This window comes from Pezoporus wallicus, unplaced genomic scaffold (assembly GCF_028554395.1).
Source record: "Pezoporus wallicus isolate ANWC-B61680 ecotype Strahan unplaced genomic scaffold, APGP_CSIRO_Pwel_v1 contig_5042, whole genome shotgun sequence".
Lineage (NCBI taxonomy): Eukaryota > Metazoa > Chordata > Aves > Psittaciformes > Psittacidae > Pezoporus > Pezoporus wallicus.
In genome coordinates this window covers 464,410-475,815 of record NW_026640972.1, presented here as the reverse complement: position 1 = coordinate 475,815, position 11,406 = coordinate 464,410, and positions in this window count along the sequence as shown.

Below are 11,406 nucleotides of genomic sequence, written 5' to 3'. Positions count from 1 at the left end.
AGGAGTATTTTAAAATATTCTCAGATTTTTAGTTAAGAGAAATATGTCCACAGAAGCCCAAAGTCCAGAGAAGGGCCTTGAAGATGCTCTGAGGGCTGGAGCACTTCCCCTGTGAAGACAGCGAGAGTTGGGGTTGCTCAGTCTGGAGAAGAGAAGGTTCTGCGAAGCAGCTTCCAGTGCATAAAGGGGCTACAAGAAACCTGGAAAAGGGTTTTGGATGAGGGCCTACAGGGGCAAAACAAGGGGGAATGGCTTTAACCTGACAGAAGGGAAATTTAGATTAGGAAGAAGTTCTCCCCTGTGAGAGGGGGTGAGGCCCTGGCACACGTTGCCCAGAGAAGCTGTGGCTGCCCCATCCCTGGCAGTGTTCAAGGCCAGGCTGGTCTGTGCTTGGAGCAACCTGGTCTAGTAGAACGTGTCCCTGCCTGTGGCAAGGGGTTGGAACTAGATGGTCTTTAGGGTCCACTCCAACCCAAACTATTCTAGAATTTGATGGAAATTATAAAATTGAAGTATTGAAGACCAAACTGTAGCCTATGTTCTGCAAAGGGTGGCAATTTTAATTTTTAGTTTAGAAAAGTCCAGCCCCCTACCCCCCAGTAAAATTCCTTATACATCCTTGAGGTCAATTCTTTTAACTGTTTGGAGATAACATCCTCATGCCAAGTTGAACATTTGTTACCCTCCTGTAGTCTAATCAATGCTTGTGGAATTGCACAACAGCCCTCATCACAGACATGGTCTAGCAGTACACCCCTTCAAACTCCAATTGCAAACTCTTTGTGATACTGGGAATTAAAATAAATTGAATACTTACAAACATTAGGGAGAGCCATTTCCATTATACAAGACATGCATAATTAATACAGTTTTTAGATCTATACCTGGACTATAGAGTCACCCTGGCTTTATTACTGGAAATTATTGTACATCCATTGCAAAAGAGAACGCATAACATGCTTATGTATTCACATAAGTGCACATATATACTTTACCAGATTTCAATTAGAGGTAAATGTGTTTCTTTACAGAACAATTCAGTTACAGCATAATTCAGCTCTTTTTGGTTGCAGTCATTCTCTGATGGATGATCTATGCTTTTTCTTCTCCATTGCAACTAGGTTGATTCAATGGCAAATAGCTGCAATTTAATAATTTCTAGACTACACGGCCTACAGCACAAAAGAGAGTTAATAATCTTAGAAGCCTGAATGCATTTTAAGTGCTACCTATTTATTAAAAGTGAGATTTCGAGTCTCTTGGGTACTGCTTTACAATTCCCATTTGTATCCTCAAATAATTATCACCCAAAATGTACTTTAAAACAAGCTCAATCTATTTCTTTATCTACTTTTTGTGACAGGCATTGCCTTGAGGAATGAAAAATAATTATATTATTTAAGGCAATAAAACAGTCATCCCCCACAGACAGATAATCAAGCAATTTAAAATGTGGTCATGGTTGCCTAAACAGCAAGATTCTGATTTCAAAAGTCCTAACTACATAACCCTGAGTAAGTATTACTTTTTAAGGGAAAATCATCTTGCAAAACCAATATTGCTTCAGGGTATGGAGTGAGGGTGGAAGGAATACAATATTGACTGGTTTTGTGACCATTTTCTCTGCCTTCTGGATATAATATCATGAGAAATTCCTAAAGGAAATTTGAGGAATTTTAGGAGTTTTGCTTCACACACACACTCTCTGTCTCTTTTTCAAATACACACACAATCTTTTTTTTTTATTTTGTTTCTTTTGTTTTTTTTTTGTTGGGTTTTTGTTTTGTTGTTTTGTTTGTTTTTTTATATGTATATTTAAGACCTCAAGCTCTGGACTTTTTTGTTAATTTACTATGATACTGTGAGATGTACACAAAGCAGTTCATAAATCCTACAGACAAAAAAGCAGTTGGAGAAGGCTGGAAGACAGATGACAGTTATATCAAAAAACGTATGTTCTTCCTAGCATAAAACTTATGTATATAGATGTCATGGGCAGGCTTGAGGCACTGAATCCAAATGAAATTGATTGCTGTCACATATGCCAGCCATCAAGTTAGAATTTGCAATACCTGCAGAGTATTTAAGTTCCTTGGTTCAAACTTAGTCTTCTTAAAAGTGATTAAGCCAGAGCCAGCTGTAGTGGTAACATATGATAACATTTGAATCTGTACTTTTTTAAATGAGTCCAGCTAGCACAATTCTATTAAGTGTTTTAGAATATAGGACCCATAAGAGAAAGGAGGAAAGTGCAGATCTCTTCCTTCACTAATCTCCTTTTGACTATCATATCTAATTTCCTGCAGGCCTTCACTCTGTGGAGAACTATATTTTCCAGCTTCCTAAGAAGTGCATTCCTCTCCAGGACCTGCTCTTCCTTTCCACATTGTATTTTTATATATAATATAAAAATATTTATGATGAGAATAATAGAAAAATATTTATGATGAGCTGAGGAGAGAGAATAAAGTATTTTAGTGATTTAATACATAAGTTTGCCTCATTTTTCTCCCTTGACATTAGAAATATTTTTTGAAGTAGCAATGTAACAGGACTAAATGTCAGAAAAAGAAATACGCTCAGTACTTAAGCTATGCTGGTTATGTGAAATTTACTCAGTGACTCTACATTCTAATATTTATTATTAAATTAAATAATTTTTAAGATTTTTAAGTTACATATACTCTTCATAATCACAGATACTGCTCAGTGTTTCTACTGTTTTTTAATCTTTAGCCTCTCTATTTTGGAAAAAAGGAAAATATACAGTTTCTTGTTAGATTTTCTCTTCAGGTCTCATTCACTGGAAAAATTAAGCAGTTTGTGTTGCTAACGAACGTTGGCCAAAGAGTACATCTTTGCAGTTGAATGACAGGAAATATTTTTTTTGCTTCTGAGTTCTCCATTAATTGATGGAATAGCACTGAATTTTAAAAATATTATTCTACAACATACTGCTGATATGTGCTATGTTTCAACACACTGCTGAGGAAGCAGGTTTCTTGAATAAATTTATTATATAAAAGTATTCAATCTCGATTAACAGAGATGGACACTGAGCATTCAAAGAGTTATGTTAAGCATTGAAGAGTAAAATAAAATAATAAACAAACAATAAAACCACCTTTTTGATCACATGGTTTATCTGCAATGGGGTCTTGGAGGTCTAGTGCCAAGAATAAAGACACAGGCTTGGATATTAAGCCTTCCAACTATTTCTTAGGAAAAACATTAATGTTTATGCAACAATGTACATTGTAGGACATTTGTATCATATATACTAGGGACCAGAAAGAAGTACAGCATTCACACAGTGAGAGGGAAAAGAAGAATGATTACTTTCTACATGTGACAGGGTCCCACATTGCTCCATTATAAGATAGATATCATGCTTCACTAATGGGAGCTAAAGGCACCCTGAACTTTGAGGTAAACATAACAAAACAACTCCTCACACAGAGATCAAAGACGATAAAAAAATATTTTAAACAAACACAAAAGCCAGATACTTCAAAATGTATGTATATATGCTGAAAGAATTGGTTTTGTAAATTGATGAAAACAGAATAGAAACTAGACATTTATAAATCAATTTCCTTCCCCTTGTTCACTGCACCCTTAACTCACTACTAGCTGTAAACTCCTGAGTTCTTTTTCCATCACAGAAGGACAAAGCTCATCCTTCCAGTGTCTCAGGAAGCTTATTTCTCTTCCCATCCAGGGGCTGGAAGAGCTTTCTCCTGCTGCATCCTCACTTTGGGAAGAAACAACTCAGACACATTTTATTGCAACTTCCCTCCTCTAGCAGATGATAATGAGGGGGATTGCCTGAAAGACCCTCATGGAAAGATTTGTTGAAGCAAATTCCTCCTTATCCCTATCAACATGAATAGCCACTCTGTTTACACAAAGTCCTAATACTTTCATGTATTGTTTCTTTTTCATAAGGGCTTTCTGCCCTTTAATTGAGTAATTTTTCCTCAAGATAGACACTTTACAGTCCATATATACATTATGGTTAAAACAGATAAGGCTGAGTGTGTTCCTAAATGTAAAAATAACCCACAACAACCTACAAAATCTTACTTACTCAAGAGAAGCCTTTCTCTGGGAGGAGGGTGGGAAGCCATTTCCTAGAGTTTTCCCCAGGTGAGTGTATCTGTGTCTCTTCTGATTGTTTCATGAGCCTGTACCTCCCTGCATCCCTACACTTTCTTCCCAAAGGATGGAAAATACTGTTTGCTTTGCCCTTCATTCCAAAGCTACAAAGCTACAAGAGAAATAAGGAGGGTCTTGCATTATTTAGTGACATCTCACACCATTTGAAAGTGTTGTCTCTGCCCTGGCAGTGCTGTCACAGATGCACAAGAAGCACAAAGTGTGACATCTCCATAAAATAACAATAAATAATTTAAAATAAAATCATGTATTCCTTTCAGTTGGAGATCATGACTTGTTGACCCTTCCAGTTTGAAATTCTCAAAGAAAAGCACTGAATGCTTGAGAAACACAAAGAGCAACAGCAGTAATGACTAGCATTCAGACTACTTTTTGTGCTTGTTTCCCAACATATTCTGCTTCAAAAGTTGTATAAGTTGTATAAAGTTTTTGACATGGTGATTATACAGACATAAACTAGAGTACTCTGAATCACCTCGTAGAGAGTCTTGCCTTTTCCCCTGTTTATACACCAGTTTCCTGTCACATGGCAGATCCTCCAGACTCACTGCATTGTATGAATGGGGATGACTCTTACCTCAGGGGTAGCAGGGCCCTGGCCATACCAGAACTTTGACCTTTCATGAAAACTTTTTGCTTCTTACTTCCCTCCTTTGCCATGTGTGCCAGTGGGCAGGTAGCCACCCAATGAGAAGTGCACTGCATCTTCACTGTCTGGGCTGCTTTCCAGTGCAGACCTCCTGAAAAGCATCAGAGCCGCAAGACAGTGTGCGTGTATATATCTATTGATATCGATATCTAATCTATCTCTAATCTATCTCTATCTCTATATCTCTAATCTCTATATCATCTATATCTATATCTATAATCTATATCTATCTGCATCTATTTCTAATCTATTTATATCATCTATATCTCCATCTATCTATATCTAATCTCTATCTCTATCTCTATCATTTCTATCTATACCTATATATATCTACGTGTGCATATACAACAGAGAAAAGAGTGGAATTTATATTTGGTTTTAATATTTTGTGTCTTGACTGATCTTTTTCTTCTAACAGTGTGTTGTTTTTCTTTTCATGGGCTCTTTACACAGACATTATCTGGATTTGTGTATGTCCTGGAAGCAAAATCACCAACTTCTTTCTTCTTGCCATTACTTGCACCATTCTTTGGAAACACCCTGAGAAATGAAATGGAATAAAGAGAATTAATCTTATCAACTAGGATTGCAGAGAAACATGACTATTGGAAGTTTTTGTAAGGGATGGACAGAGAGAAGTTTGTATTTGAACAACAGATATACAGTGATGATCCATTTACTTTTGCATAACTTACCTTCCAAAGACAGGCTTTTAGCTATCAATCACTTTGCAGCTGCATAAAGATGGAACACTTGATGGAAACTTGAAGGAAGATACAGAAAGCTAACCATGTGGCCAAACTCAGGAGGAAGAGATATGTTTACTACCACATGCTGAATATATTGTGGTCTACTTGCCATGTGTCTGATAGAGTTAATTTCTTAGATTAAATGTTCTTATAGAGAACTGCATTTATCACAGTTCTGGTCACAAGAGAATGAATTACAGAAACTGAATGCTTAGAATCATAGAATCATAGAATAGTTAGGGTTCTAAAGGACCTCAAGATCATCTAGTTCCAACCCCCCTACCATGGGCAGGGATGCCTCACACTAAAGCATGCCATGCAAGGCTTCATCCAACCTGGCCTTGAACACCGCCAGGAATGCAGCATTCACAACCTCCCTGGGCAACCCATTCCAGTGCCTCACCACCCTAACAGGAAAGAATTTCTTCCTTATACCTAATCTAAACTTCCCCTGTTTAAGTTTTAACCCGTTACCCCTTGTCCTGTCACTACAGTCCGTAATGAAGAGTCCATCCCCAGCATCCCTATAGGCCCCCTTCAGATACTGGAAGGCTGCTATGAGGTCTCCACACAGCCTTCTCTTCTCCAGGCTTGAACAGCCCCAACTTTCTCAGCCTGTCTTCATACAGGAGGTGCTCCAGTCCCCTGATCATCCTCGTGGCCCTCCTCTGGACTTGTTCCAACAGTTCCATGTCCTTTTTATGTTGAGGACATCAGAACTGCACACAATACTCCAGGTGAGGTCTCACGAGAGCAGAATAGAGGGGCAGGATCACCTCCTTTGACCTGCTGGTCACGCTCCTTTTGATGCAGCCCAGGACATGGTTGGCTTTTTGGGCTGCAAGCGCACACTGCCGGCTCATGTTCATTTCCTCATCAACCAAGTCCTTCTCCGCAGGGTTGCTCTGAATCTCTTCTTTGCCCAACCTGTAGCTGTGCTTGGGATTGTTCTGACCCAGGTGTAGCACCTTGCACTTGTCATGGTTAAATTTCTCGTATGCTTCTGGAGCACCCTTAAAACCAAAGCTGCAATATTGTCGTACTGAAGCAATGTGAAGGACTTGGTTCTCAGCCCAATGATTCTCTTAGAACTTTAAAAAGAATTTAAAAGAACAAAATAATTTCCCCTACTGAACCATTACAGCAACACGTCAGTTCACAAGTTCAAAATTAAACCAGGGCAACAGACCACCACCACTGGATTAGATGCCATGAATTTGCACAACTGTAAAATTTTGGTATCATTCCTAGTAATGTTCTTCTGTAACTGTGCTATCAGTACTTAGCAGTCACTTAAAAAAAGACACATAATTAACTATGGTCAGCAGAAGGAAAACCCATTTAAAAACAGGCTGATCCAATCCTTCAGTGATGTTGACTGAATCCCAGTTTTGTGGCTATGAACTATGCATGAAATACTACTGCAGAAATCTAAACCACCAGAAGGTTTCAGAAATTTTAAAAAAGAAAACAGCTTAATAAAAAAAAAATCTGCTTCCTTTTGACTAAAGTTATCAAACAGACTTTAGAGGAAATGGAGTATTCTCTTGTTCAGAGATAACATCTTCCAGCGACAAGATATGCACCAGGGATCAGTTACCTCACACAGGTCAGGCTCTTCTGATGATTTTCTGCAGCCAAAATCCAATTGCCACTGAAGCATGAAAAGTTTGAGTTTACAGTGTTTTGCTGTTAAGCCTTGAAACAAGTTCTGGACAGTCATGCTCTTCCACACTTTCACTTGATTGCAACAGTTTGTGGTTTTGTGAAGGAAAGATGGGTAATAACTTTACGAGCACGCTCTCAATTAGATACAAAGAGTGATACAATCAAATAATGCTATGAATGTAGTGAATGAGTTAAGCTGGATACATAGGAGGGCAATGTAGTCTTATATCCTACAATCATGGAGAAAATATATAATTAAAAAAGCTCAGCTTTTGAGAAAGTATGTTGAGTAAAAATTGAAGTTTCAAAAAAAGCTGAAATTGTAAACAGAGAAAAGAAAATAGGATGCTAGTCTGAAATATAAATCCAAGGAAAATGTGATTGATCAGTGAAGAAAAAAACATATCCAAAACCTAAAGAATCATGAAAAAATTATAAGAATTTATTTGGGCTTTCTACCCTTCTGTGACAGCACATTAGAATGCAATAAAAAAAAAAGTAAGGACGTATAAATCTTGCACCTTCACAAACTTCATCATAGACTTAAGTTTTTTGTTTTACCATTTCAGTTCCTTAACTTATATTTGCAAAAGCAAGAAAAAGCAATTTAAAACAAAAAGCAAAAGCATACTACCAAATTAGCAGGTGTTTCACAAGGTATCTTTTTTTTTTCTTGAAATTCTGATACCAGTTTTATTAGTCAAAATTTTTATCCCAGCCTGAGGGGAGAAAAGGGAAGAAAAATGTTTCCTGATTAGAAATACTGTATTACTAAATATAATCCCAGAGGACAGAAATTGAAAGTTCTAATAAATTAAACATTTCACTGGTATTGTCCTTGTTCATTCTATGCATTTTAGTGCTTCTTCCATATTCATTTTAAAGGGCCAATTTAAAATTAGTAGAGGTTAATGTTAAAATTATATTTACATGCAGAAATTGCCAATTGAGTGTTCCCAGAATGAAAATTGCTACTTTTTTCCTTGCAAAACTGTTTTTTACTCACAAAATATTACTAGTTTGGGTTTTGGGTTTGTTTTTTTTTTCTTTTTAGAATTCCAACTTAAATCTCTTGCTGCAGTATTCTCCTAGCATCTTAGTACAATTTTCTAACATCCTAAATTGTCCTGTGAGATGTGTTTGACCTATACAAGTCTAAAGACCTTTGTAGCTTAAAGTTATACTTCAGAGAGTTTCCCATGTGATTTATTTAGAATTCATTCATCAGTGTGTTCAAATATTTTCCAGCTATACCAGGAAATATAAAGTATGAAATGAGAATAAAAGGAGGTGATGAGGAGTCTCACTCTCTTGTTTTGTAATATTTTTTTGCAATGCTCAGTTATTTTCTCACTGTTCTTCTCTCCCCATCACCACTGCATTTTATTTTATTCTTCCTTGCCTGGTCAGCTCGTTACTATTTCCTTGTTGTGTTAGATAGGCTAAAGCTTCCCTTTCAGTAAGGAATTGATTGCTCCCCCATGGGTGTGCCAGAAATCAGCAGAGAGTTTAAAATATCAACATCCAGAGCCAATGTTTCTCCAGGTAGAAACAACAGGTGACAATATTTCCAACAATAATTACTTGTATCCATCCTGATGGAAACACTGCTGACATAGGCAATAGAATGTATTAAAATAAAAATGGCAGAAAAAATAATCTCTGTCATGGAAGTCCTAGCAAAAGCCATGGAACTGGTCAGTGGTTTTGGTTTATTCAATCTGATAAGGCTTTGATGATTTTCCTGAGCCATATAAACTGTTCTCAACAAAAAAAAACAACCCGGGGGAAACATTCTTTAGGCATTTGCTTTGTAGGCATCTGATAACATTGTTATCTATTGCTTTTTTTTTTTAAATGCAGTTTTATGCAATTTGGAATCCTTTTATAGTCTGGATATCCAAAGAAAGACATTGATATTTTTTTCTCCAGCTCTAGAACTTGACCAAATATCATCACAAAGAAAGGTATGTGGCAACAGGAGAAAAGAAAAGACTATATTAACCTGGAATATAGTTAACTCACAGCAGGTGATCAATAACGATAAACTACAGCTACAACATTATTAAGAGCCATATAAATGATCTATGAAACTGCCTTGCAGTATCAAACAGGTACCAGTTGTTTTGCAGTTAATGGATGTAAACAGCTTAGTACCCAGATCTGCAGAGGTTCTACTTAGACTGACCTGCCTCCTGTCCATTGACCACTGGAATCTTTCACTGCACAAGCTATTTCAGGTTCATGAAAAAAAGACCCAGAGTATTAAACATGATCCTCCAATGGGTGCAGTTTGGATGACTTAGCAGAGAATTCTTTGCGTGCTCTGTCTGGGAAACTGTTCTGGAGCTAAAAACCCAGATTGCACCATAAATGTACTGCAAAATTTAAGAAGAAACCAGAAAAGTATGGATAGTGCAGCCAGAATCCTTGCAGAAACTGAATGATATTTAGAAAAGTAACTCAAACTTTTGAGTTTGAGAACTGGGTAACTGGGTTGTTAGAAAAGATGTAAAGCTTATCTGGGATATGCGGCTGACACTTCTTGCTTTAAACAGTACATCTACTGTTACTTTCAAGTTCAATAATATTCTAACTACTTCTATTTTTTTATCAAAATTTCCTACTTCTACGTAAGATTAAGTTTTCAAAGTTCTCAAAAATAACATTATATTTTCTTCTTTATTATTTTATAAAGGTTAGCTATAAAATCATCTGATGATGTAATTTCAGCGTCTCCTCCTCATTCCAAAATTCCATACATCACTGAAGTTACAGTATGGGAGAAATTTCTCTCTTATGAAATTCAATCATGTTCATTAATTCAGTCCTTTGTTAGCAGACAGTGTAGCTGTAAGTTATAAATGTATGAAAGCAAGGATTAAGACCAAGACAAATTCAATATAATATTTTGTTTAACAGATCTCACCTAAAGAAATCATGGCATTAGTATCAAAGCAAATAGCATGTAGCTATTGAACTACAGATCTCATTTGTGTTAATAGAGCTAATAATGAAAAAAACCATATTACTTCAAACCAGCATTACTATATTGTCAAAATATAATTTGCCACTTGTGTCAAACTTACATTGCAGATCTTTGACTTTTTTTATTATTCAAGTTTTCAATTATTTAGTGTGCATTAAGCCTTAAAACCTACTTGTGATTAAATGTGATGAACATATATAAGTCCCTCATTTCTCGTCATACACTGTATGTCTGAAGCTCAGATTTTACACATTCATTACTTCTGCATTTATGATCTTCAGTGGGAGCAGCCACTGAAGTTGTTCCTAACCCAAAGTTCTGCCTTACTGTGCTTTTCCAGCCACAAATGACACACCACCACAATGTTTCCATGGGGCACTGCTATGTGTGAGGGTCTAGGGCCAACAGAAATGTAGATTTACTGAGTAGATTTTCCATAATCTCACAGAGTCCATCCCCTGCTCATGAACCCTTGCTATTTCAGTAGTGATGGCTCTGAGTGTTACTCTGCTACAATGCTAATATATAATACCTCATCATAAGATGTTCACTACTACCATCAGGCTAACTGTTGAATGGATTTTTGATGCAAGCTTGAAATGAGGCTGTTTTTTGGCAACAGCTGCACAAAGGAGAACAAACATGCATTAAAGAATTTTACTAAGAAAAACAGAAAACCAGATGTGGAAGTCTAACTTTCCTTACTATATCTTGAAGATAAGGAGAAATTGTTTCTTCATTTACTTCTTTTGGTATGAAATTGCAAGATAGTTCCTGACACGTCGTGGGCCTTCACTGCCTGGACTTAGAAATAAAGTGAACATTTCAGAAATGTTGTATTTACCTCACAAAAAAAAATGAAATATAAATTTTAGGGAAGGGCAAATAAGTGGAAAAGATTTTCCATTCTTCTCATTGAAAAGGCTACAGTAATGGTTGCATCTGACATATAAAAGCTCATAGCAGCTGTTATGAAATCTTTTTACAAAGTTATGAAGCTAAGCTAAACACAATATTAACTTAATTATCTTTTCTCTAAGTCTGTGATCAACCTATAATGCCATCAGTGGGGACAGGGAATCTTGTAATCATTATACATTATTTTTAACACATTAGAGTATTTTAGCAAAAAAACCCAACCACCACAATTACTGTCATAATTTCCACACATT